This window comes from Mustela putorius, unplaced genomic scaffold (assembly GCF_011764305.1).
Source record: "Mustela putorius furo isolate JIRA1106 unplaced genomic scaffold, ASM1176430v1.1 tig00000596_pilon_pilon_pilon, whole genome shotgun sequence".
NCBI classification, from domain to species: Eukaryota; Metazoa; Chordata; class Mammalia; order Carnivora; family Mustelidae; genus Mustela; species Mustela putorius.
The window spans coordinates 11,620,126-11,646,723 of NW_025421428.1; the positions used below are offsets into that span (position 1 = coordinate 11,620,126).

The following is a 26,598-nucleotide window of genomic DNA, read 5'->3' on the forward strand; positions in this document are numbered from 1 at the left end:
TTCTGTGTGTAGTTTTAAAGCAAAGGGTCAGCTGAGACTGATGCTCCGATCGGGGGCCAGCTGTGAGTCAATTAATTAGGGGCCTGTTTGTACTGTGGTAGCTTGACATTTTTCAAACTGTGCACTTCGTATTGAAATATCGATCGCACCCGCCCTATAAGCAAACGTGAGATGAGTGCAGGTGGCTCATACTTTGAAATTCCATCATGAAGAGTGCCTTTTGACAGTGGGTGACCACGATAAACAAAGGTCTCTGTTGCATGAACTCGCACTTACTTGACTGTGAAGGTTTACTTTCTTACAGAAAAATACCTCATCTAAATGATTTGATTACTCGCATTATATTTTTCCTTGAAATATTAGTTACATTTTAGCCCTGGTTTTAGACAGGCAAATATAGGAATTTGTTACATTATGGTGTAATTTCCCAATTCAGGATATATAAAGTGAATTATTTTTGTTTTTAACTAGCGATGATCGTGCAGCCTTAGAGAATGAAAATTGCTACAGACTCTTTGGAGAGCTTTGGCCAAACTTACCAGAATTTAAAATGCATATACCAGTAACCCAGTAATCTCACTTCCAGTAAGCTCTTCTCATACAGAATGGTATAGTCTCCTAGGTGGCCTGATGCCCTTTCAGAGAGGGTTGAGAGGTTCAAACCGTTTTCATATTAATGTAGTACTTTGATGTTATTCGCACTCTTTGCCCGAATGGTGCAGAAGTCATGCAGGGTCCGTAGCGTGCATCAAGGCGGTAACACTACACCTCACTGTACTAGTAGCCATTGTGTTCTTTGTACTCATTATGAATAAATTGTGCCACGTACCCTTAAATAAATACATAAAGATTTCATTTTTCACATAGGAATATCCTTGATGAAGCAGTAGGAAAGATTAATTTTATGAACCATTGACCCCTGTATACATGGTTTTTTTTTTTTTTAGTGCTCTGAAGGTTGACTGCAGAAGTACATGTAAAGCACTTCGCTGTGCTCTAGGAGCTAGTGGTTATCTCCAAGAAAAGCAGATGGGCAGTTGTTGGAGTTGCAAGCTGTACTAGCTGCTTTTGTCATGGAACTACCATTTTTACTTGAACTAACACCAACAAAACAATGGTTATTCAGGCTAAAAAGAGTATAAAGGAGTCTTTCAAGGAAAACAACTGGTAGTATATGTGGCCAGTGATAAAATTTTAGCTTTTCAATGAAGATTAGGATTTTGGGAAACTTGTATCTGCTATTGTGATGTAGAGATTGTGGTGATCCTTTACAAATGTGATGTTTTGATAAAACGAAATATTGATATAATGAAATATCTATTCAGAAAATCTACATAATTCAGTGAGCCAGTATTTTCTATTGATCAATGTGTGATATTATAAAATCACACACAGGTGCAAGATGGACCCGTGGATTTTAATATAACAATTAACAAAGTTATTGTTATTAACAATAACAAAGTTCCCTCGTACAGTTTTAGATTCTACATCACAACTAACCTTTAAGAAACTACCATTTAAGGTGTCTTGGTGTAGCTTCAAAGAAGAAAATCTACAGTTCTCCAAAAAGGTAACTTTTTTGGTGGAAAACAATTCTTTTCTAATAATAAAAAATGTTTTTAAATTAATAAATAATTAAAAGTTTTTCAGTTTGAATTTCTAATACGGTTAACGTTGGTGAGACTGCCTGTAGAAATAAGAGCTCATTGGGGGTCCTCCATAATCCTCAAGAGTGTGAAGAGGTCCTAAGATAAAACAGTTTGAGAACTGCCGCGACAGGGGGTCTGTCAGAAAGGCACACAAGCTGTTCATCCCCGGGGTACCCCACAGCACTAATCCTGAACGGCATCCAGTAGTGGGCAAGTGGAAAAAAGCAACTCGGAGATGGGTCCGCATGGTGCGGGAATTGGGATTTCGGCGGAGTGGGAGAAAACTTGTACTTTTTGCTTTGCATTTGTGATTTCTTTCTCTGACAAATTTGTGTTGTCTTATAATCCAAAAAATACAGAGATATAAGAACCCAATTGATGGCCTCCCAACCAAATAGTCACTTTCTTGCAGCAGCTTTTTCTGAGAGTTTGCCTGAGACACGTTTTACTGAAGACAACATCAGTTCCTTGGACTCCGACGTTCCTTTTCTAGGGGAACACAGTCTTACTTTGTCTTACAAATTGTTGATCTTTCTAGGGTGATCTTTCTAAGAGTTGGTTAATGTTCATATAGGTTGGATTAAAAATTATTGCAGTTATAACACATGTGAGTATTGGCTCAGATGCGAATCTGGAAGCCCAGAATTCTAACGGATGAGGGTGTCAGTGGTGAATCTGGAAGCACAGGGCAGGTGGCAGTTTTTTGCCAGGGTCGTTCAGGGTCAGAAGGGCTAGTCGTGTGTACAGGGAGAAAATAAAGGAAGCCATGGTATTATTTCATGCATCATATAGTCCTTCCAAATTTCAGTGGCTCGACTAAAGAAAATTCACTTTCAGGAAAGTTGGTAAAAGAGGAACAAAAGCATTCTCCGCTAGTAAGCCTCTTTTCCTTAGGGATTCTTTCTTGAACAAATGTTTATTGAGCTCGGACTATGTATCAGGTAATGTTTTAGTCATTGGTGATGCATTAGCAAACAAGAACATCCCTGCCCTCTTGGAATTTACATTCTAGCGGGAGGAGACAGACCGTTAATAAGCGAGGTGGGTGAAATGTGAAGTGTTAGATGGTAGCGGGGCCGGGGGAGAGAAACGACATAGAAAAAGGGCTAAGGAATGTTGGGCGCTGTGAGTTTAGTTAGGGAGGCCCCCCTAAGAAAGTGGCCTTGGGAGGAGGGGGAGGGAACGAGCCTTGGAAATAACGGGGTAAAACCATTTCAGGGAGAGGGAATCCGGGTGCAGAAGCCCCCCAGGCAGAGCTTATGTAGCGTGTTGTAGGAGGAGCCCAGAGTGGCCGGAGGTAAGATGGAGGTGGGGAGAGAATGACTGGAGAAGAGTGTTGCCTTGTTGACCATTTGAAGATTTTGACTTTGACTCATGTGGTTTGGGAAGGAGTACCAAGCCCTGACTTACATTTTATTAAAATGTCCCCGGCTGCTGCATTCTGAAGGGGAGCAGAGAGGACGCAGGGCTTCCACGGATGGGGGGGGGGTGCTCTCACCTGGATGGGAGCGGTCGTGGCTTGCACTGGGGTGGCGGTGGTGGGGAAGGCTTCGGGTTCTGTGAATTCTAGCAGGCCCAGCTGGCGGATTTGCTGTTGGATGAGACAGGAGGCGGGGCGAGCCGGATGGCAAAGAGGTCAAGGGTGACTCCAAGGTTTTTGGCAAAATGGAGTCTTTTACTGAAATGTAGACTAGAAAAGTGGTTTTGTGGAGGTGCGCTGTGGGGATTGGAGATCAGGAGCTACTTTGGGGGCGTGCTACATCCGATGCCTGGTGGTAGGCATGTATGTAGGCAGACGGGTCGCACTGGCATTCGAGTCTGCCCGTGTGAGTTCAGGGAAGCCGTCCAGGCTGGAGAGGGAACTTGGGAGTTGTCAGGTTGTAGGTGGTATTTAAAGCTGTGAAAAGGATGACAAGCCCAAGGGAGAAATCTCCAAGTAAGAACCTTTCAACTACGTAAGGTGACATTCAGTGGTTTATGAAATTAAGACCTCACGTTTTTCTGTAGGATTAATTTGAGTCCTTTCGGGGGATGGCAGCATTCACATTTTGCCTGAGAATGATTTTAACTCCTTTTTAAATTTTGAATCCTGTTTTCTATGAGGACTTTTTTCCCCTAAATCTAAAAGTTGCAGATTTAACAAAAAAAAAAAATGCACACAACTTTTCCTATTCTTCTTGGTAGTTACTGTTTTAAATATAAAATAACTATTTCAATTTACAAAGTTTTGTAGGCATACCTGGCTGGCTCAGTTGGTAGTGTGTGTGACTCTTGGTCTTGGGGTTGTGAGTTCGAGCCCCACGTTGGGGGTAGAGTTTACTTAAAAAAAAAAAAATTAAATAAAATTTAAAAATAAAAAGTTTTTTTATGCGTTTCTAGGTAATGCTTTAAAAATTGAAGATTTTTTAAAATAAATTATTTCTGGATTTTCTAATTTTAAGCTAGTACATATATGTCCTTCAGGGTTTTACTTTATTTGGTTATGTCATGTTGTTTTATTTATGAGCTTACCTGAAAACTGGTTTTAAGAAATTGTTTACTATCATTTTAAAACTATGTTATAAATCTCAAAAAACAAATGAACAAACACTTTATTGAAGATACGGGCACCTGTGTGGTACAGTTGGTTAAGTCTTTGAGTCTTGGTTTCGGCTCAGGTTGTGATCTCAGGGTTGTGAGATCCAGCCCGCTGTCAGGCCCTGCGCCCAACCTGGAGTCGGCTTGGGGTTCTCTCTGTTCCTCTCCCTCTGCCCCTCCTGCTCATGTTTGCACTCTCTGTCTCAAATACATAATAAAATAAATCCTCTAAATAAAGCTTTATTGCAGGTAATAGAATAGGAATTTGACAGATCAACACTTACTCCCATCACTGTTAAATTATACTAAATATCCATATACATAAGAAGATGGGAGACAGTGCAGCTATGGAGTCTTACAGGTACTGAAGTTAGATCAGTCAGATTTTTAAAAAGAAGTTGTTTGGAGATTATATTTATGTACTTATTGTTAGGTATTGAGTTCTGAACTGTGAAAATGCAGAATTGTATATATGTACCTTTTTTTAAGACACCCTGTTATTTCTCATAGGTGAATACATTTTATATGGCCTTCTTTTCATGAAACTTTATTACCCATTTTAAGAAATATGCTAATAGGGGCGCCTGGGTGACTCAGTGGGTTAATAAGCCTCTGCCTTCAGCTCAGGTCATGATCTCAGGGTCCTGGGATCCAGCCCTGCATCGGGCTCTCTGCTCAGCGGGGAGCCTGCTTCCCCCCTCTTTCTCTGCCTGCCTCTCTGCCTACTTGTGAACTCTCTCTCTGTCAAATAAATACAATCTTTAAAAAAAAAAATACACTTATAAATATCGAAGAAAACAGGAATTTCAGTTGTGGGATAAAGGAGGAGGATCAAAATGATTTAATCCAAAGAATTTTTACCTTAATGAAGCATTCTGTCAAAGAAAATAATCAAGATTGGAGAAAACACGAAATCATTTTCCATTGGCTAAGGATTTCACTTATGCGTCACATCTCCATGTGATAGACAGTGGTGTGTTGTGACGCGTGTCGCAAATAACGCATTTTTTTGCATGGGGGAATAGAGATGAGTTAACATGCTTGAGCTGAGAATTATACCCAGAGGAGTATATCAGGCACATTATCTTAGTCTAGGGGGAAAAGGTTAAATTTGCTACTTAGAAGATAAGCTTCAGTAAAAGAAAGCACTCCCTGAAGGCTTCCTTTGATGCATATTCCGTCATTCCCCACTTCTTCGCCTTTTTGGTGATTGTGCCCTGACTCTTCTCTGTGTTCACAACCTGCCTGCCTTTCAGAACTCTGCCTGGGTCCCACCTCTCACTTGAACATAAATTCTGATGTGCTTTTTAATATTACTATTTTTTTTAAAAAAGATTTTATTTATTTGACAGAGAGAGAGAGAGATCACAAGTAGGCAGAGAGGCAGGCAGAGAGAGGGGGAAGCAGCCTCCCTGCTGAGCAGAGAGCCCGATGCGGGGCTCGATCCCAGGACCCTGGGATCATGACCTGAGCGGAAGGCAGAGGCTTAACCCACTGAGCCACCCAGGTGTCCCTATTACTATTGTTTTTTATCCATGCCTGACATGGAGCTTGAATTTATGACCCTAAGATCAAGAATCACATGTTCTACCAATTGAGCCAGCCAGACGTTCCTAATGTGCTGTACCCAAATTTGGGGAGTCTAAATAAATATCTTCCCAATTTCTAACTTAATGCCACTGTGGTTAGAGAAGGTCTTCTGTAAATCTTAGTCTTTTGACATTTACTGAGACTAATTTTCTGGCCCCGCATATGACCTGTCTTATGGAATGTTCCATTTGTACTTGAAAAGAGTATATATTCTGCAGTTGTAATTTTCTGTGAATGTGAATTAGATCAAGTTGGTTGACAGTGTTGAAAATCTTCCACATCCTTACTTATTTTTCATTGGCCGATTTTTTTTTTTTAAAGATTTTATTTACTTATTTGAGAGAGATCTCAAGTAGGCAGAGAGACAGGCAGAGAGAGAGGGGAAGCAGGCTCCCTGCCGAGCGGAGAGCCCGATGCGGGGCTCGATCCCAGGACCCTGAGATCCTGACATGAGCCAAAGGCAGAGGTGTAAGCCGGTGAGCCACCCAGGCGCCCCTTGTCTGCCGATTTTATCTGTACCTTTCCTGAGTGTCTTTGGGTTCTCCTTTTCACTGAGAGGCGGGTGTTAAAAATCAGCAGCTATGATGATGGGTTCCCCCCTTTAATTCTATCAGGTTTTTTTAGCCTTAAAAGCAATTATTAGGAAACAAAGACTGGGAGGAAGGCCTAAGCATTTAACTCAAGAGGCTGGAAAGACAAAGTAGTCCACAGCACACAGATGTAAGAGAGTCGTGACGGTGACAAAAGAAATTAAGAAATGAAAATATCAATAAAACCAGAAAGTCACGCGGGAAAGCGTCTGTAAAATAGGCGGCCTTCTAGCAGGACTGATGAAGCAAAGGATGAGGCAGGAGTGAGTGGTACTTAGGACGGACGGGACGTAACTGCAAACATGTGGTCAGTTTGTGTCTTGTATTTGGAAGCTCTTTTGGGTCAGCAACACTGTGGTTTTTTTCTTTCTGTTGTTTAGTTTGGGTACTTTCTGTTGATCTCTCTTCAAGGCTGCTAACCCCTCTGCGGTTGTCAGTCTCTGCGATTCTCATTGTAGGTGTGCTAGTTTCAGTTTTAGAATTTCCATGTGGTTCTTTTTGATAGTTCACATTTTTTAGTGAGATTCGCCATCTTCTCACTTATCAGGCCCATCTTTGCCTCCAATTTCTTTTCTTTTCCTTTTTTTTTTTTTTGAAGAGTGCTTACTTGAGAGAGAGATAGCCAGAGGAGCATAAGCAGGGAGGAGAGGGAGAAGCAGGCTCCCCACTGAGCGGGGAACCTGCTGTGGGGCTCCATCCCAGAACCCCGGCGTCATACCTGAGCTGAAGGAGACGCTTAACCGACCGACCAAGCCACCCAGGCACCCCCGTTTCCAAATTCTTAAAAGTATTTATAATGAAGAACTTGACTGCTAATTTGAATATCTGGGTGATTTTGGGGTCAGTTTTTATGGATTGCTTTTTCCTCTACATTGCAAATCAACATTTTCATGTTTCTTGGCATGTTGAATAATTTTTTATTGTGTGTCAGATATGTGGATGTCACACCGTAGGGATTCTGGATCTTGTCTTACTTGGGGAAACTTTCATTTCTTTCTTTTTTTTTTTTTTTTTTTTAGGATTTTATTTGTTTATTTACAGAGATCACGAGTAGGCAGAGAGGCAGGCAGAGAGAGAGGAGGAAGTAGGCTCCCTGGTAAGCAGAGAGCCCTATTCGAGGCCCGATCCTAGGACCCTGAGATCATGACCTGAGCTGAAGGCAGAGGCTTCAACCCACTGAGCCACCCAGGTGCCCTATCTATCTATCTTTCTTTCTTTCTTCCTTTATTTCTTTCTTCCTTCTTGTCTTCCTGTCTTTCTGTCTATCTTTCTTTCGAGAGGCTTTCATTTCTTTCTCACAGACAGTTCCTGGCCTGTTCTTTAGACCTTGTCAGGCGTGGTTTTATGCTTTGTTTGAGCGAGTCTGTTTCGGATTTATACTTAGTCCGAATGTCCGGCCCTTACTGTAGAGGGCGCTCTTCAGACTTAATGCTTGACCTTTCTGGCCTGTCCGCTAAAGAGTGGAGGCAGCAGGTCTCTTCCACAGGGCATTGGCCAGTGTTTGAGTGTCAGGCACCCTGAGAGATTAACCCTCCGGTCACCGCTGTTGGTTGGGCCTTCCAGAATCTCACCTTGCACGTGTCTGCCCAGAGTACCACAGAGTACTTCCCTTCTCTTCTGCCCCCCCTGCAACGCCTCCTCTCGGATATTCTGCCCCCCCCCCCCCCCCCCCCCCCCCCCCCCCCCCCCGCATTCCAGCTGCCTCCACAGCCTGCAGCCTTGGATCCCTGGGGCAGTCTGCTTCCTCAGCTCCAGGAGGTGGTGCAGGCCGCTCACCCTGTGTGTTCTCTTCTCAGGGCTTACAGTCCTGCTGAACCTGTTGTTGAACACCTGGAAACAGCTGTCTTGAGTATTTTGCTTAGGGCAGAGGCTGTCTGATAGGAGAGTTCCAGTTGCTTTCTGTTCTTTACAGACTTTGATCTTGTCAGTGTTTTAAATGCGAGCTCTTTGTGTGGTTGTGCAGTGCTGTCTCCTTGTGATTTTGATTCCGTAGCTTCTTGGATGACTCACCGAAATTAAGCACCTTTTCATATGCTAATTAGCCATTTTGATGTCGTACTTATGTATTGTGTGTACGTATTGGTGTGTATGTATGTGTGTCTGACCTGTCAGTTCACCTCTTTTGTCCCTTTTTCTATTTATGTTTCTTACTGATTTGCAGGAGTTATTTGTATATTCTGAGTACAGGTCTTTTGTTGGATGTTTTTATTACTAATATCTTCTCACACTCTGTGGCTTGTCCTTTCACTCTTTTCTAAGATTTTATTCATTTGACAGAGCACAAGCAGGGGAAGCAGCAGGCAGAGGGAGAAGCAAGCAGTCTCTCTGGTGAGCAGGGAACCCAACATGGGGGTCCGTCCCAGGACCCCAGGATCATGACCCTCTTGGGAGGCAGATGCTTAGCCGATTGAGCCACCTGGGCTCCCCTTGCCTTTTCACTCTTAATGGTAACTCTGAGGAATCAAAGTTTTAAATTTTTTCTAAAGATTTTGTTTATTTGACAGACAGAGATCACAAGTAGGCAGAGAGGCAGGCAGAGAGAGAGGAAAGGGAAGCAGGCTCCCCGCCGAGCAGAGAGCCCGATGCGGGGCTCGATCCCAGGACCCTGGGATCATGACCTGAGCTGAAGGCAGAGGCTTTAACCTGCTGAGCCACCCAGGCGCCCCAAAGTTTTTAATTTTAATGTAGTTCAGCTTAACAGTTTTTTTTCTTTAAGGCTGGTGCTTTTTTATGTCCAATGTAAGAACTCTTTGTCTCCCCTAAGGTCATGAGAAAGTTCTTTTTTTTTTTTTTAATTAAGTTTTTATTTTAATTCCAGGGTGCTTAACATAGTTAAGGTTTCATGAGGAAATTTTATTTTATTATGTTTCATACACAAATCTACATTGCACTTGGAATTGACTTTCTTGTTCTGGGATGATGGTTTACTTTTATTTTTTTCATATTGACCTGTTCTTTAATCGAAGAGCACGTTTGCTGCTGTATAAATCAGGTATCGATATATGTGTGGGTTTGTTTGGGAACTCCTTAACTCTGTTCATTTGTTCTGTTTGTCTGTCCTTGCACCAGGGTCATACTATCCTAAATACTGTAGCTTTAAAATAAGTCTTAATATCTCGCGGAGTAAAACCTCCAGTTTTGTTCTTCAAGATTGTCTTGGCTTTTCTTTCTCCTTTGTATTTACAAACACATTTTTTTTTTAAAGATTTTTTTCTTTTTATTTGACAGAGAGCGAAAGAGGGAATGCAAGCAGGTGGAGTAGGAGAGAGAGAGAGAGAGAAGCAGACTTCCCGCCGAGCAGGGAGCCAGACCCCGGGCTCCATCCCAGGACCCTGGGATCATGACCTGAGCCAAAAGCAGACATTTAATGACTGAGCCACCTACAAATACATTTTAGAATCAGTTTTATCAATTTTCTACCAAAGCAAAAATACCAGTGGGGATTTTCTGCTAGGATTACACTAAATCTATAGATTACTTTGATCCTAGGAATAAATAATGGAATATAAAGAATTCTTACTGATGAAAGCAAACCACTTCAGGATACTTTTTTCTTGTTAATCCTAAAGGCTGAGTGATTCCTATAAACTGTTGAAAATCTCAAAATATCTGCTTATTCCAGATTCACCTTTCTTGTGTTTTTTTTTTTTTTTTTTTTAATTCTACTTTTCTTTGACACTTAGTACTTGGTTTTTGCTGGTAGAGACCATATTCATAATCTTCACCTGACCAAGCATTATATTTTGTACAGACTAGATGCTCAGTAAGTATGGGATCGAATATCATTGATTATCTCAGTGCCTACTCTGTATTATGCACTGTCAAGCTGGTGTATACAGCCGACTGCCCTGGAACAAGGCGACAAGAGAGCCAGCCGGCAGAAGGCTCTTTGTGTCCAGTTTACAGTCCTAAGGGCCACCGTTGGCCATCTGCTTGGGAAAATGGTTGCCGTCTTTGGACCAGCAGTGTGGGGGTGGGTCTGACGAATGGGCCAGGGCAGCGGGGTGCTTGTTCAACTTGGTGATAGTTGTTACAAGGTGAGCAGACCCCTGGCCTGCATCTCTCATCTCAGTTCTTATCTTTGTATGTCAAGGGCTGCTTGTGGCCACTAACTAAATCTCGATTATACAGTTGCATTTTCAGGAACTCCTAAACCACTAACTGGAACCTTCACTCAGTGGATTTTGTTTCTGTCACTTGCACTTCTGTGAAAGAAAGGCAGCCGATCCAGTTACAAGAGTTCAGTCAAAATGAACAATTCCGGCATTTGCCCTGGTGATACATGGATTCACCACAAATTTCTGTACTTTCTACTTCTGCAATATCATATAATAGTTCCTGGTTTTATTGGTGATTCTGTAGCACCCTGAGTGTCTGTCTCTGGTGCAAGTGAAAGATTGAAGTATTTTTAAAGCTCTTGTTTCTCGGTTCTCCATGCATGTAGCGTAGGCATTATTCCTGTTGCTCAGTAGAGAAAACTGTGGTTCAGGATAGTAATGAAGTGTTTTTAGAATGATATTGCTGATTTGTTATAGAACTGGAGTTGAAATCAAATACTTTTTTGTTGTTGTTTTGTTTTTTATTGTTGTTGAGATGTTTGGATTTTTTTTAAACGTGTTTTATTTATGGGCATCTGGGTGACTCAGTTGGTTAAGCGTCTGCCTTCAGCTCAGATTGTGATCTCAGGGTTCTGGTCTCGAGCCCCGCATTGGGCTCCCTGCTCAGTAGGGAGCCTGCCTTTTCCTCCCTTTTCCTCTGCTCCTGCTCGTGCCGCCTTTTTCTCCCTCTCAAAAAAATAGATAAAATCTTAAGGAAAAAGATTTTATTTAAAAAATGTTTAGATTTATTTATTTGAGAGAGAGAATGTACTCGTGAGTTGGTGAGGGGCAGAGGGAGAGAGAGAGAAAATCCCCAAGCAGACTCCCACTGAGTGGGGGGCCTGAGTCGGGGCTTGATCCCAAGATCCTGTGATCATGACCGGAGCCGTAAGGAGCCGGCCACTCGACTGAAGTCAGGTACTTCTTGAGAGCTTGAGTATTTTTTCTCCCCAAGACATTACTTTTTGAAGATGAACTGATCCTTTTGAAAATGTTCACAGCCCTGAAATGAGGGGGTGTTTTGAGTTAGAATTTACTTCAATAAAATATTTATTTTTTCACCATTTTGTGGGATATGTTTTTGATACTGATTTTCATAATGAATGCACACAAATACCCAGGCTCAGAGCTGTGTCCTTGCAGCCGCTCGGGCTGGAAAGGACCCAGAGGCTGGCTCCTTCCCCGTGCATCAGCAGGAGCCCCCGCGCTCCCTGAGTGGCTGTTCTTGTACGTGTGAGTGCGGGTCGAGGGGGCGGCCTGGCCCCCACAGAAGACATGGCAGTCTGGTGGCAGGAGGAAGAGTAGAAAGGACAGTCACCTACTAGGGTGCAAGTTTGGGCCGAGACGCGTGGGTCGTGCAGAAGAGCACAAGACCTCGCCTGTCCTCCCGTGCTTGTAATCAAGTACGGGGCAGCAGGAGCAGAGGACGAGACACCTGGTGAAAAGGACACAGGATGAGAGCCTAGGGGACGGGGCGGGGGGTGTTGGTTGGGACTGGTAGGGCCGCGGCTCCTCCCCGGTGCATAGTCGGTGCCGTGGGGGCCGCCGGTCTAGCCTAGACCGTGTGTGGCAGGAGGCCCATGCCTTTCTCACAGCCGTTGTGCAGATAGGGGCTACAGCCATTTGCCCTCGGGCCTTCATCCTCCGTTATGGCGTGGGGCTCTCCCCAGGCCTAGCGAGGACATGTGTCCTGTACGGTGGCCGGCTGTGCCTGGTTTTGGCTAAACTCACAGGATGGCCATTTGCGACGAGAACTGGTACTTTTTACCACTTCGCTTACACGCTGCAGCTGCGGTGGGTGTCGCTGCAGGACGTGTGCTCAGCAGTGCGCAGATGGGGTGCACACGTGGCTTTGGGGTTACTCACCCAGCGCAGCACACGCTCTCCTGAAGTACTTCTGAGAAGCAGTGACGAGTACGTTTCAAACTTTTTCTCCACTGGCTGGAATTTTCAACAAAAACACTTCCATCTCCTCTGAAGAGCATTAGAAAAACTGGAAGCTGTTCCTTGATTCACAGATGGTGGATTGCGTATAAATAACCGTCTTAGATACCAAGTATTGTCGTATATTCCTTACCTTTTATGGCTGCCGCTTGCGTGCTTTCTGTATGCTGAGTGCTGTGCAGAGCCCTTGACATATTATTTTTAAAAGTCACCAGATAATGCCAGCGCCCTTCATCTAAAATGCAGTCTGAGTTTGGGGTTATGTTGCCTAGAACCCTCTGGTGGTTCCCATTACAGAGAGCAGCAACCTCTGTTTTTGTAAACAGTCTTGTACCCTTCTCCCTAAAAATTTTCTGAGCAAAAGTATCATACATGTATTTATATAGCTGTATATCCGTATCTGTATCTAAATCGATAGATCTATTTGCCAAAGTTGTGTTTGACATTGTGGAGTGGAATGTTCCTCAGCTGTTTGCTTCTCTGGAGACGAAGTGGCCGGGAGTAAAGGTAGGGAGGTGAGAAGGGTACTGTCCCTTCCTCTTCAGTGTCGCACGGGCAGCCAGTTTTCTGCAGGTCTGCTGAGTGGAGCGCCCAGCTGTTCTGATTTATAGTTTTCTGTAGAAGGAAAAACCCTCACACAAATAATAATAGCACAGCCCTTGGGGTCTCCTTGGTGCTCCCTCCTTCCTGCCCACATTGTCTGGCTTTTGATGGGAGATGACAGTGCCTGGAACGAGGGGAGATGACTTTCACACTAGGCTTCTGACTCTTCCCCCCGAATTTCAGCCCAGATTGTTTTGATGACCCATCTCCCTTCTCGGTCTCCGCCGCGCACGTGGGAGGATGTTGGTCGGCGTGGAAGTTTGTCATTTTTGATCTCATGAAATTCCACAGTTGTCTGATTATCAAATTCCTGCTTGTTTGGTTGTGGCTAAATTTCTGTGTTTAGAAGAGTAGAATTTGTTACTACTCTCAGCAAATTGAAGATCGGGTAAATAAATACAGCGGGCTGCAAAAGTAAGCCTTGACAGTGTGGCATGTAAATTAAGCCAGACCTTCCCAGAAATGAGAATACAGACTGTGGGATATATAGGAGTTTTGTTGTACTTTGATCATTTCCTGCTTGTGTGCCTGTCTCTTAGATAGGGAGACGGGTTTTATCTGAATGCAGGTCCCAGACTACCGCTTGCTAGCAGTGGGAGCGTAGATACTAACATGTGCTTGGTAGATGTTAGTCGTAGATATTAGTCTCTGCGCTGCGAGGTTCTGGGACTATAGCAAGTCTTAACAGAGGTCTCTGGTTTTTGATTTGCAAAGTGGGAGTCATAGTTCTTGATTTACAACTGATGAGAGAATGACATAGGATAATAAGTTAAAAATGTCTAATAGTACGTGGCCCTTGATTAGGTCCTAATACATAATAATTATTGCTATTTATTATTTGTAATTCTAAAATAATATGTCTTTCACTAATAAGGAGCAGACCTAAAAGGACTAAACAGAGGACGATTAAGAAATGAATTCTAGGGGCGCCTGGGTGGCTCAGTGGGTTAAAGCCTCTGCCTTCGGCTCAGGTCATGATCCCAGGGTCCTGGGATCGAGCCCCCACATCAGGCTCTCTGCTCAGCAGGGAGCCTGCTTCCCTTCCTCTCTGCCTGCCTCTCTGCCTACTTGTGATCTCTGTCAAATAAATAAATAAAATCTTAAAAAAAAAAAAAAGAAAGAAATTCTAGTGGTAATAACATTGTGATGAATAGTTCGCCTTCGACAAGGTTGTACCGTGTTGGTTATTAAGGATTATCTCTGAAACTTGTGGCTTATATTTAATCATACCAGACCGCAGTGCTTCAGGAAAATTCTAGGGGTTGCCTGGGTGGCTCAGTTGTTTAAGCGGCTGAATCTTGACTTCGGCTCAGGAGTGATGTGATCAGGCTCCATGCTCATTGGGGAGATTGCTTGAGATTCTCTCCCTCTCTCTTTGTCCCTCCCCCTGCATGTTTGCTCTCTCTCTAAAATAAGTAAGTAAATAAAGCTTTTCTCTTTCTTTCTTCTTAAAAATGTTTTATTTATTTATTTGACACAGAGAGAGCAAGAGCACAGGCAGGGGGAGCCGCAGAGGGAGAGGGAGAATCAAGGTGCCCATCTAGCAGGGAGCCAGTTGGATATGGGGCCCAGTCCGAGGTCCCTGGGACCATGACAGAGCCGAAAGGGGCTGCTTAACTGACCGAGTCAGCCAGGTGCCCTAAATAAAGAAATGGGTTTTTTTGTGTGTTTTTTAATTTTTAAAAAATTTTATTTATTTATTTACATTTTATTTGTTTATTTGATAGAGGGAGACCCCAAGTAGGCAGAGAGAGAGAGGAGGAAGCAGGCTCCCTGCTGAGGAGAGAGCCCAACTTGGGGCTCAATCCCAGGACCCCGAGATCATGACTTGAGCCGAAGGCAGAAGGCCTAACCCACTGAGCCACCCAAGCACCCCTTTTGTGTGTGTGTTTTTTAATAAAATTCTAGAAAAAACCCCTCTTTGAACTGTGAGCATTTTTAAATTTTTAAAAAAGTTTTTTTTTTTAGTGAAGCATGAAACAAAACTTAAGATTAATTTTTATTAATTTTCAAAATGCCTTTTTATTTACTACATGTATTGGGACCCTGGGTGAATGTTAATGGTTAAGTAAAATTAGACAATTCTAGTGACATAGTTTTGGCACAGTAAAAAATTAAAATATCAGTTCATATTAGAGAGCTGGGCATGTTAACTACCAACATCTTAAAAAATGTATTAGCTGAAGGATCAAAAAATAAAATAATTTTAGAGATCCTTTGAAGAGTATTTTGAGAGACAAAACATGTGAGGTGTAACCCTTCTACACTTGACCGCTACCCAGCTACCATTCTACTACAGAGATACAGTTTAGATGCAGCTAAAATTTAGCAGGGACCCAAACCCACATCCCACATCCTATCCGAAAGACTTACTCTTTCCTGTCATTGTTTTCTTCCCTTCACATTTTGCATTTGTTAGAAATGTAGTTTTAATAGTTCTTGCTGCGTTAAATTTAAAAGGAAAGAGATAGGGCTTTCTCATACTACAATATCAAGGAAAAGGCCCAGTCAGTGAGGCCTAAGAGACCCCCAAGCTGCACATCCTGCAGCGGGCCTCCGCTCCGACGTCAGGCGTGGGTCTCCGCACGGTTCTGTTGCGGCTGGTGCAGAGCGCGCAGGTGCAGCTTGTTCAAGCTTCCCCACCCTGGGAACCGGCGCGGGAACGTGCAGCTTCGGCCGCCGGCTTCTCCCTAACACACAGCCAAGGGCTGGAGCCCCGGACACCCGCTCCCAAACCCCGGCCACCTGTAAGCATTTTTTTAAAAGTACTTTTTATCGTGGCTGGAAGATGTGAGCTGTGGGGAGCTTTCTATCCCTGCCACATGAAATCAGCACTCCGGTGGTTTTCTCGGAGATTCTCCTTGGTGCCTAGGCCTTCTGTCCGTTCTCGCTGGGAGAGGCAGCATCCTCTACCAGATCGCTACTCTTCACTCCTTTGACTTGTGATTTCTCCAGGACCAAGTTACCTAATCCTTAAATCTGCTGCTGCTTGTTAAGCACACTTCATTCTTTTGGCTTTTTTTCTCAGAGTCTACGTGGGCTTTATTTGTGAACCTAGATGGGAGCTGGGTTGGTGAAACTGTTTGGTCTGTAATACATTGTGGTTAGTTTGCTAGAGGTTAATTTCTGAGGTTTGGAAGTGTGTGTGGCTGTCCCCCAACCTAGAATTACACAGTAAAACAAACAATTTCCCCTTTCCCCTGCTCAGAAGGATTTATTGTATGGACTAAAGCCTGAGAAATTCCTTGATCCATAGTATTTGCATTTTTTCTTTATGTTGTTGTGGTGGGTAATTCTGTCCATGAGTTTCTGGAATCTGCCAATTTAAAAGAACTCATTGGGGCGCCTGGGTTAAGTGGCTCAGTGGGTTAAAGCCTCTGCCTTCGACGCAGGTCATGATCCCAGGGTCCTCGGATCGAGCCCTGCATCGGGCTCTCTGCTCAGCAGGGACCCTGCTTCCCCTCCTCTCTCTCTCTGCCTGCTTCTCTGCCTACTTGTGATCTCTGTCAAATAAATAAATAAAATCTTTAAAAAAAAAAATGAAAGAACACATAGGAATTTAAAGTGAATCTTATGCTCTGTGTGCCCCCCATGCTCACCCCGGGGCAAGCTCTGATCTGCTCTTGTCATTGTGTTTTGTCTTCCTGAGTATGTCCTATAAATGGAGCCATCCAGTATATAACTTTTTTTTTTTTTTTAAGATTTTATTTATTTATTTGTCAGAGAGAGAGCGAACGAGAGCGAGCACAGGCAGACAGAGAGGCAGGCAGAGGCAGAGGGAGAAGCAGGCTCCCTGCGGAGCAAGGAGCCCGATGTGGGACTCGATCCCAGGACCCTGGGATCATGACCTGAGCCGAAGGCAGCTGCGTAACCAACTGAGCCACCCAGACGTCCCCAGTATAACTTTTTAAGACTGGCTTCTTTCACTGAGCCTAACACCTAACACCTGAAATCCATCCAGGTGTTGCATATAACAATAGCTTGTTCCTTTTCTTTCTTTTTTGGAGTCAAAGTTTTAATATTCTTATTTATTTATTTATTATTTAAATTTTAGTTAGTTCACATACAGTGCGGTATTGGTTTCTGGAGTAGAATTCAGTGATTCACCCCTTACAACGCGCAGTGCTCGTATAGCAAGTGCCCTCCTTAACGCCCAGCACCCATTAGCCCATCCCCCCCCACCTCCTTCCGGCAACACTAGTTTGTTCTCTGCAGTTAAGAATTATGATTTGTTTCCCTCCCTCTCTCTTTTCCCCCCTCCCATATGTTCATCCATTTTGTCTCTTAAATTCCACATGAGTGAGATCATATGGTATTTGTCTTTCTCTTGAGTAATTTTGCTTAGCATAATATACTGCGAGCTCTATCCATGTTGCTGCAAATGGCAAGATTGCATTTTTTGATGGCTGGGTAATATTCCATTGTGTGTGTGTGTGTGTATGTGTGTGTGTGTATATAAAGAGACTCCCCCCCCCCCCAATATCTTCTTTATCCATTCATCAGTCAATGGATATTTGAGCTATTTGAGCTCTTTCCATAGTTTGGCTGTTGTTGATAATGCTTACAAACATCTGGGTGCATGTATCCCTTTGAATCTGTATTTTTTTTTTCCAAAGGTTCTATCTATTCACTTGACAGAGATCACAAGTAAGCAGAGAGGCAGGCAGAGAGAGTCGAGGGGAAGCAGGCTCCCTGCTGAGCAAAGAGCCTGATGCGGGGCTCAATCCCAGGTCCCTAAGACCATGACCCAAGCCGAAGGCAGAGGCCTAACCCACTGAGCCACCCAGGCACCCCATGAATCTGTATTTTTGTATCCTTTGGGTAAACACCCAGAAGTGCAATTGCTGGATGGTAGGGTAGCTCTATTTTTAACTTCTGGAGGAACCTCCATACTGTTTCCCAGAATGGCTGCACCAATTTACATTCCCAGCAACAGTGCTAGAGGGTTCCCCTTTCTCTGCATCCTCACCGACACCTGTTGTTTCCTATGTTGTTGATTTTAGCCATTATGTCAGGCGTGACATGGTATCTCTCCTTGTGCTTTTGATTTGTATTTCCCTGACAGTGAGTGATTTTGAGCATCTTTTCACGCGTCTGTTAGCCATCTGATTTCTTCATTGGAAAAATGTCTGTTTATGTCTTCTGCCCATTTTTTAACTGGGCTATTTGATAAATTCTTTGTAGAATTTAGACACTAACTCTTTATCAGATATGTCATTTAGAAATATATTCTCCCATTCCATAGGCTGCCTCTTGCTTTTGTTGATTGTTTCCTTCTCTGTGCAAAAGCTTTTTATCTTGATGGAATCCCAGTAATTCATTTTTGCTTCTGTTTCCCAGATACTCATTGCTGAGTAGTAGTCCATCATGTGGGTTTGGATATACTGTAATTTGTGCATTCAGTCATCTGTTGAGGGACATTGGGTTGTTTCCAGTTATTGATGACAATGAATAGAGTTGTTAAAAACTTTGTGTATGGTTTTTGTAGGCACATGCATTTTCAGTGTACTTAACATATTAGTTTTTAGGGCTGCTGTAACAAATTACCACACACTGGGGTACTTAAAATAGCAGAGATTTCTTTTCCACTGTTCTGGAAGCCAGAAATCTGAAACTGGTATCACTTGGAGGAAGTCATGGTATCAGTAGGATCTCATTAGCTCTAGCAGCCCCAGGGAAGAGCCCCTTCCTCCAGCTTCTGGAGGCCACTAGCATTCCTTGGACGGTGGCCCCCTTCTCACATTCCTCCAGGCCCTCACCTCCATTGTTACTCTCCTCCTGTTTTACAGTCAGATCTCCCTTGCCCCCCCCCCTTTAGAAGGATGCTTGTGATTACATTTAGGACTCATCAGGATAATCCCCCCCCATCCCAAGATCCTTAACTTAACCCATCTTCAGAGACTCTTTTTTTTGGCCATGGAAGGTAACACAGGTTCCCAGGAGTAGGCTGTGTGTGTCTCTTCCAGGGCCTTTTTCTCAGCCTACCACTCTCCCGTGAAGACCTACGGTGGTGGGTGTTACTGGGTCACATGATTAGTGTATATTTAATTTTATTAGAAACTGCCAAACTCTTCCACAGAGTACCTCTTATTTTATATCTCTTCAGCACTCTCACATGCTGGAATTCCTGGCTTCCTCGCTAGAGCTTGGTAGCCATTCTGGAGGGTACTCACTATGGTTTTAATTTACATTTCCCTGATAGCTAATAATGTTGAGCATCTTTTCATGTGAAAACTGCATACTTTTTAATTTTCCCTTTTTACTGCCTTAATAAGTATGAAGAAATAGCTAACGAAAGGAACAACATCACTGTCTTTGCGGCAGAAGCTTGCTGAGCAGCGAGTCTGCAGGAGAGCGCGGGGACACAGTACAGATCTGTTTCCTTTCAGTTGCTCCACCCATTAAATTTTCTTACAAAGTTTTGTCTGAGCTGATCATGTGTTTGATTCTAATTTAGGAGGTGACTATAATGAATAATAGAAAAATCGAAATCATGCTGATTCTCTGCCAAATTGTTCTTTTTTAATGACCAATCTTTAACCAGCCACCTCACCACCATGACCCCAGGCGCGATGCTGGCTTGTCTTTCTGCTGCCGTCTGGCGGCAATTCAAACTGATCCCGCCTGGATGGACACCACTCTTCGGGACATGACCATCTTCTAGACTAGAGTTCAAACACTAACCATTCACTTTCTTTCGAAGCTATGGTTTGTAATAATAAGTTGCACTAAATTCTCTTTTGGTCCTTGACTAAGTCCAACACAACACCACCATAGCTTCTATTGCATGAGTTCTTACAGAGTTAGGAGGGGGAGTAAATGAATGCTGGTGTCCATTAACTGAGAATTAAAAGCCTCAGTTCAGGGGTGCCTGGGTGGCTCAGTCGTTGGGCGTCTGCCTTCAGCTCGGGTCGTGATCTCAGTTCTGAGATCGAGCCCAGTCTTGGGCTCCCTGTTCAGTGGGAAACCTGCTTCTCCTTCTGCCACTCCCTCTGCTTGTGTTCCTTCTCTTGCTGTCTCTCTCTGTCAGATAAATAAAATCTTCAAAAAGAAATTAAAACCTCAGTTCAGAAAGGCATGACAGAATAGAATAAAACGAACTGATGCAAAATACATGACATCTTTTTAGAGTATTATTTGTTAGTTTTTATTTTATTATTTTGAACTCAGGACCCTGAAATTGAGACCTGAGTCCAGATGAAGAGCCAGACACTTAACTAGCAGAGCCACCCAGGCACCCCGGAGTGTTTTGTTATTCTAATTGTGCTGCTTTTACCACAATATTTGGGTATTGGGTGAGGTATGGCAGTGCTGAATCACTATATTGTACACCTGAAACTCGTATGAAACTGTATGTTAACTACACTGGAATTAAAAGCAATAAAAAAAATAAAACGATCCCTTTCCTGTAAAAAAATAGGACATTTGCAGTTAAATATAAATAAATAGTACCTAGTCTCAGTCTCTGGAAATTGATAAGCCCATGATTTAAAATAGTTGTGGCTCAGAAAACAGGATTGCATGGCATTTCCTTGCTCACCTATGAGAGTCCACCCCCTCCGAAGATGGTAGGGCTTTAGTTCTGGTGTGCGAAGTTGCTGTTAGCAGCATGAGCTTTGAGCTTGTCGACTTGATCCAACATTTGCTGGCCATAAATATTTGTTTCTAGCTCTGGTGCTGATACTTCCAGCCATGTGATCTTGGAGCAGGCACTTAGCTGACAGGATAGACCTGAGCCCTGGTTTCTCCATCTCTTAGATGGCGCCGATGGTATGCTCTGGTCCTTCCCAGGATGGTGGGAGACCGCGGTAAGCTGATCTGTGAACGAGCATAGGAAACTGTAAAATTCTTCATAAATGTACATGATTATCATTATGATTTCATGAAATCATTCACTTGTCTTCCTAATTGGAGATACCAGATCTCTCTTTGAATGCTAAAGCTTGTGGGGAATTTTTTCACTTGCTTAAGAAAACATTGCCAAGTAAAATCGAATACTTACAGTTTGGCAAGCACAGGCTTTTTCGTTACTGACTTTTCAACTTAATTTCTTCTGGGTTTTGGCAGTTGAAGAGTAGGGGTAGATTAAAGAAGGGAAAAACTCCTGCCCATAACGTGTACCTCTTTAAGCTACTCTGTTCGTGGGACTGGGGTGATTGGTGGAAATGTCTTAGACTAGGAAAGAGGTTTTATCCTTTGATGAAATATGTTTAGAAACATGCAAAACCCAGTCACATAATGTTTAAGAATATATATGTGGTGTCATTCTGTACACATTCGTTTGAAACTTGATTTTTTTAATTCTACATTGTACTTAAGATTTATCTGTGTTGATGCATGTAGATCTAGGTCCTCATTTTACCTGCTGTATAGTATTCTGTAATAGGATTATGGCATAGTTTATCCCTTCTCCCATTTATGCCAATAAGGTTGTTTCCACCTTTTCCACAATGACAAAAGTGGTGCAGTGAACATCTGTCTGCACATCTGCTTGTGCGGGGCTTTGGAAGTTTCTCAGAGTGGTGGGTTAGGCTGGCAAAGCTAGGCTTTGCGATGGTAATAAACATGATTGTCAGATCCCAGTTGCTTAACCCAGGAGGGTTATCTCTTGTGAGTTTGGTTGAGCATTGCTTTGCCCCACATACTTTGTGGGGGACCCAGACGGTTGTGGCCCCAGCGTCTTGTGCCTTTATAACTAGAAAGTGCAGCATCCTGGATATTGAGATAATGCAAGTGAGCAACAAGAACTGTGAGTTCTCCGGCCAGAAGGGGTACGTGATCGCCTCTGGTTACACCCCACGTGCAGATCTATACAAGGTCTCACCTCATGGCTAGAGGCCTATGAAATCTCTTCTGTTTGTTCAGGAAAGGGAAGGGTTTCCAGTTGTTCGTGAGCAATAGTAACGTCAGCTGGAGATAGACACCTGGAAGAGCAGCTGTCTAATATTCAATACTGTGTCTCTAACCCGTTACGTACAACTGCCCCTTGAGCCCCCAAAGGGACAACCAGTTCTTCCCCAAATTAGTTAACTTCGGAGCTTTGAGTTTGGGAACCCTTTAGTCTTAAATTACAGCTTGATGGTGGATCGTGGGCTTTTTTTTTTTTTTTTTTGAAACATTAATAAAGTTGAAGGTGGAGACCAGAACCTATATCTTGGGATTTGTAATGCAGTACAACAGCTACTTATTAAAAAATCTAGAACAGGGATTTTCCTGCTGGTCTGGATTCAGTTACAGAGACGAGAACCCACAATAGCTCATTTTATTGGGGGAGGGCTATATTACAAGGTATTTATATCTAAAAGAATTATTGGGAAAGCTGAAAAAGCAGGTTGTAGGTTGAGCTTGGTAAAGTCACAGAATGCACAGACTTGGGCCACTGAGGCAGCTATAGCCTCTTTGGTCCTTGGAGAGCTGCCAGCTCCAGAACCACCCCTACAATCAAGGACATTATGCCTCTGGCTCCAGAGCAGATCAGCTCCACACCTGTGAAGCTAATGCCTGGACGTGGGACCCCCAGTTCCTCCCCAGAAAACCAAATGCTTCCAGAGCTGGGCTTGCCCCAGCATCAGTGGAAGCGGCAGGAGTGTGCTTGGCCCTGCATCTGCTCTCCGGATCTCCTGTGATGGTTATCTGATTGGTGAAACAGAAATCATACTCCAGCCCTAGCTACAGAGAAGTGAGAGAGACACGTTGTTTTTAGCTCTCCAGCCTCTGCGCTGCTAGGTGACGGAACGTGAGGGGGAGAAAGAAGTGGGTCCGGAGCATCAGTTCACTCTACTGGCCCCAGGTTCCCACCCTGAGTATTAAGAAGTGTGCATAGAATTATGAAGTCTCTGACCCCTGGGATTTTATGTGTACTCTTGTGAATGTGCATAAGAACATTTTTCATTGCTTGGAGCCTAGGCTTTCATGAGATTCTGAAAGACGATGACGGCCGAACAAAGGGTAAGCTCCTGTAGGCCAGGCAGTGATTAAGCACGCAGATACTGAAATCAGGCAACCTAAGTTTGAATCCCGTCTCTGCTACTTACCTGGTATGAGACCTCAATTGGTGTGCACCTGTCATTTCTCTTCTCTAAGTCTTAATTTCCTTCTCCTCAAAATAGGGATATTAGGGGGCACCTGGGTGACATATTCAGTTAAGCACCTGACTCTTTGGCTCAGGTTGTGATCTCAGGGTGGCAAGATTGAATACCATGTCAGGGGCCACGCTCAGCTCAGAGTCTGCTTGAGATTCTCTGTCCCTCTCCCATTGCCCGTCTTGCTCATGCTTTCTCTCTCTCTCTCATAAATCAATGGGGGGAAATGGGGATATTAGGACCTCTCTCCTACGGCTGTTGTGAGGGTGTGGTATCGAAGCCTGTGTCATAGTGCCTAGTATATTGCCCAGCCCTGAGTAACAGCCAGTAACTGGTAGGTGCATTCATGCATTCTTGCATTCATTTGTTCACTCGGAAGAAGGTGGCCAACCCAAAAATTACAGCGTGTTACTGCCTCTGTTGAGGGTCCCACCTGGTGACTCCTCTCTCTGGTGTCTCAGTATACTTAGGTATCGTTTCCTTTGTGCCCACTGCATCCTGTGTAGCCCGATGGGATTTCTCACACCGTTCGATCGTTGCTTCTCTGTCACTCCCCCTTACACATCTTCAGAGCAGAGATTAGTTTGTAGTGCTTGTCCCATAGTAGGTGTTCAGTAAATGTTTATTAAATGAACGAATGAAAACTGAATGGTTAAAGGAATTGGGCAAGTAAAAGTAAAGTAAAGCAGTTTTTTAGCTTGGAGGAGAGGAGACTCTGGGAAGACATGTTAGTCGCCTGAAAATATCTAAAGGACCATCATGTAAAAGGAAGTGGGTTTCACCTTGTGCTGCTTTGGAAGGCAGAGTTAGGAGTAGTGGATAGTAGTCACAAAATGAGGGGTGTTCGGGCTCATTGTGGAGAGAGCTTCCAAACAGTGAGAGCAGTCAAGCATTAGGATGGGTGCCTTGGAAGGCAGCATATCCCTGGGGATATACAAGAGGAGGTAAGAAGAGATCAGGACTATTCAAACATTGTGGGACTCTGGGAACACTCTTCGGGCATTTTCCTCTCTGAGTATGTTTAGTAAACGCACTTTGGTGATCCCAGGGAGACTTTTCTAGTCGGAGAGGGGGGGTATCATCTGGCGGGGAAGGGCAGAGTGTATTGGGAGTAGTTTGGCTGGAATATTCAGGGGAGTATGTGGATTAAGGCAGGCAAGTTATGTAACTTCAGAGGTGACCTTGAGTGCTAAGCCAAAGATTTTGGAAATATTTGGTGGGCAGTCAGAATTACAGATAGTTCCCAGTAGGATATTAGCACCATGAAAGTATCTCCAGTACTTAGAGTAATGCTTGGCACATAGTAGTTGTTCAATAAATATTTGTTGAAGGAACTTGTTAAAAGGTCATAGCCGTGATTTAGAAAATTAATCTGAAACCTGAGTTTAGCTTGAGCATGGAAAGGAGGACACATAAATAGGAGGTCAGGAGAGCCTGAAGAGAGGGGCTGACACTGAGAGCCGTCGTGGTCGTGGGGCTGACTGGACTGGTCAGGTAGGTAGAAGGGTGAAGAGACAAAGGTGATCCCATGGACTTCAGTCTGGTGGCCAGAAATAGGAGTGACAGTCCCAGAAATGGGTGGTTCCTTTTAGTTCTTACTTAAGCAGAAGAACATGAGGCTTTTGGTTCTGGACATGCTTCAGTAATGTGATTGGGCTAACAGTCTCCATCCGCTCTTCACCACAGTGGTTTGTCCCTGTGTGTCATTCACTCGTCACTTACTTATAAGTCATTTGTGGTTCTCACCGTGGCTCGGCACTGTGGGTCTCTGGAGAGAATCAACTGTAATGATCAGAACGACTGCCTGGTAGGACGTGCTTCCTGTGGGTTGAGGATGACGCCTCCTTTCACATGGTCTCCCCGCTCCCTCGGCAGGCGCGTTGGGTGCGTTAGCTGTAATAGCGGGTCAGTAAGGAGACCCTCCGGACCAGTCCTCCCTTTTTTCCGACTTGGAAAAACCAAAGGTCTGTTTTCTTAAGATGTTGCTTCTGGCCCCGAAGCTCCTTTTCCCAGGCTTGTGGGGCCTGTGGAATAGGTGGTGTGTGCGGGAACAGCCGCAAGAGCGACCCGGGTTTGCCTGCCCGGGCTCCCAGGGTCTGCTCTGTGACCTGCCGTCTGTGCAGTCTGCTCTGGCTGCCAGGCTGGTGACAGAGGACGACGAGGACACTCCCCTGGACCTGCGCCTTTCAGGAGCTTCATTGTACAGAAAGAATAGTCTTTAGTATCAGGGCAAGTTTTTGTCAAAGCAGAAAAGAGCTGATCACATTTCTCATTTATTAGAAAACAACTCGTAAGCATCGTTGTCTCCCATTCTGTGAGTCGTGTGGGTTCGCAAAGGAACCCCTTCTCTGTGAGAAAAGGGGCAGCAACGACTTTTCTTATAAAGAGGAGTGGGATTCTGAATGCGAAGATCCACAAGTATATGTTGTTCCTGCCGTAGCCTGCTTCACATTTATCCTCATTTAGGAAAGCAGCAGACTGCGGGGGGGGGGGGGGGGCGGTGTTTGTTCACATCCTTTTTCCCTTGACTTTTTTTTTTAGATTTTTATTTATTTATTTGTCAGAGAGAGAGCGAGCGAGAGCGAGCACAGGCAGACAGAGTGGCAGGCAGAGGCAGAGGGAGAAGCAGGCTCCCCGCTGAGCAAGGAGCCCGATGCGGGACTCGATCCCAGGACGCTGGGATCATGACCTGAGCCGAAGGCAGCTGCTGAACCAACTGAGCCACCCAGGCGTCCCTCTCCTTGACTTTTGACAAACCAGCTTAGCACTGAAGCTCTCCCATTCATTTCTTCTGGAGAGAGCCACTTCTTGGGCTTTTCTGCGTTTGGGTGGATATTTTCATTATTTGGTCAAATGACAGATAGGACTTTTCCTCACGTCTCCCACTCACGAGTACAGCAATCTTCAGATTTCGAATTGACAAATTCCGTGGGTCACTTACTTCTTCCCAACTTGAAACATTTTACATCTTGAAACACAACAAAGTTTTGGTGCCTTTTTCAGCTATATTTCGGCATTGCTGTAAGAAGTTTTCCCTTTCAAGCCGTTAACATACATTTTACTCTATGTTCTGTTCACCTTTGGGATTATCTGGACCGTGTCTTGGGCAACCCCAGAGCGTTTTGCTTTGAGAAGAACTTAGGGCTTGCGGGAGCTCAGCGGAAGGGACTGTTTCTGGTGTTTCTGTTGTTGCTACTCGCCTAATTATCTTCCAGAAGTAAAAGAAACTTCTGTATGCGTGGGGCCTGCCCCCCACCCCACCCCCTGGGGCCTTTGCAGTGTCAGCTTCGGCTTCCGCGCTCTAATGTGCGAGAGCGGATCTGAGGCCCCTTTGACTGCACCGTAAGGTGGTTTTGAGGTGTGTGTGTCTGGGGGTGTTTTAAATATTTTTAAAATGCTTTAAGTGTTTTAAAATGTTTAAATGTTAAAATGAAATGAAAACAAATCTCTTTCTTGCCTTGCGCTC

At 44.0% G+C, this 26,598-nt stretch overlaps 1 protein-coding gene across 1 annotated transcript in view; it reads left to right on the forward strand.

Annotated features, from left to right (window-relative positions):
- ABL1 (ABL proto-oncogene 1, non-receptor tyrosine kinase) overlaps nucleotides 1–26,598 on the forward strand; it is a 133,648-nt gene that overhangs the window by 2,374 nt on the left and 104,676 nt on the right. The window lies entirely within an intron of this gene.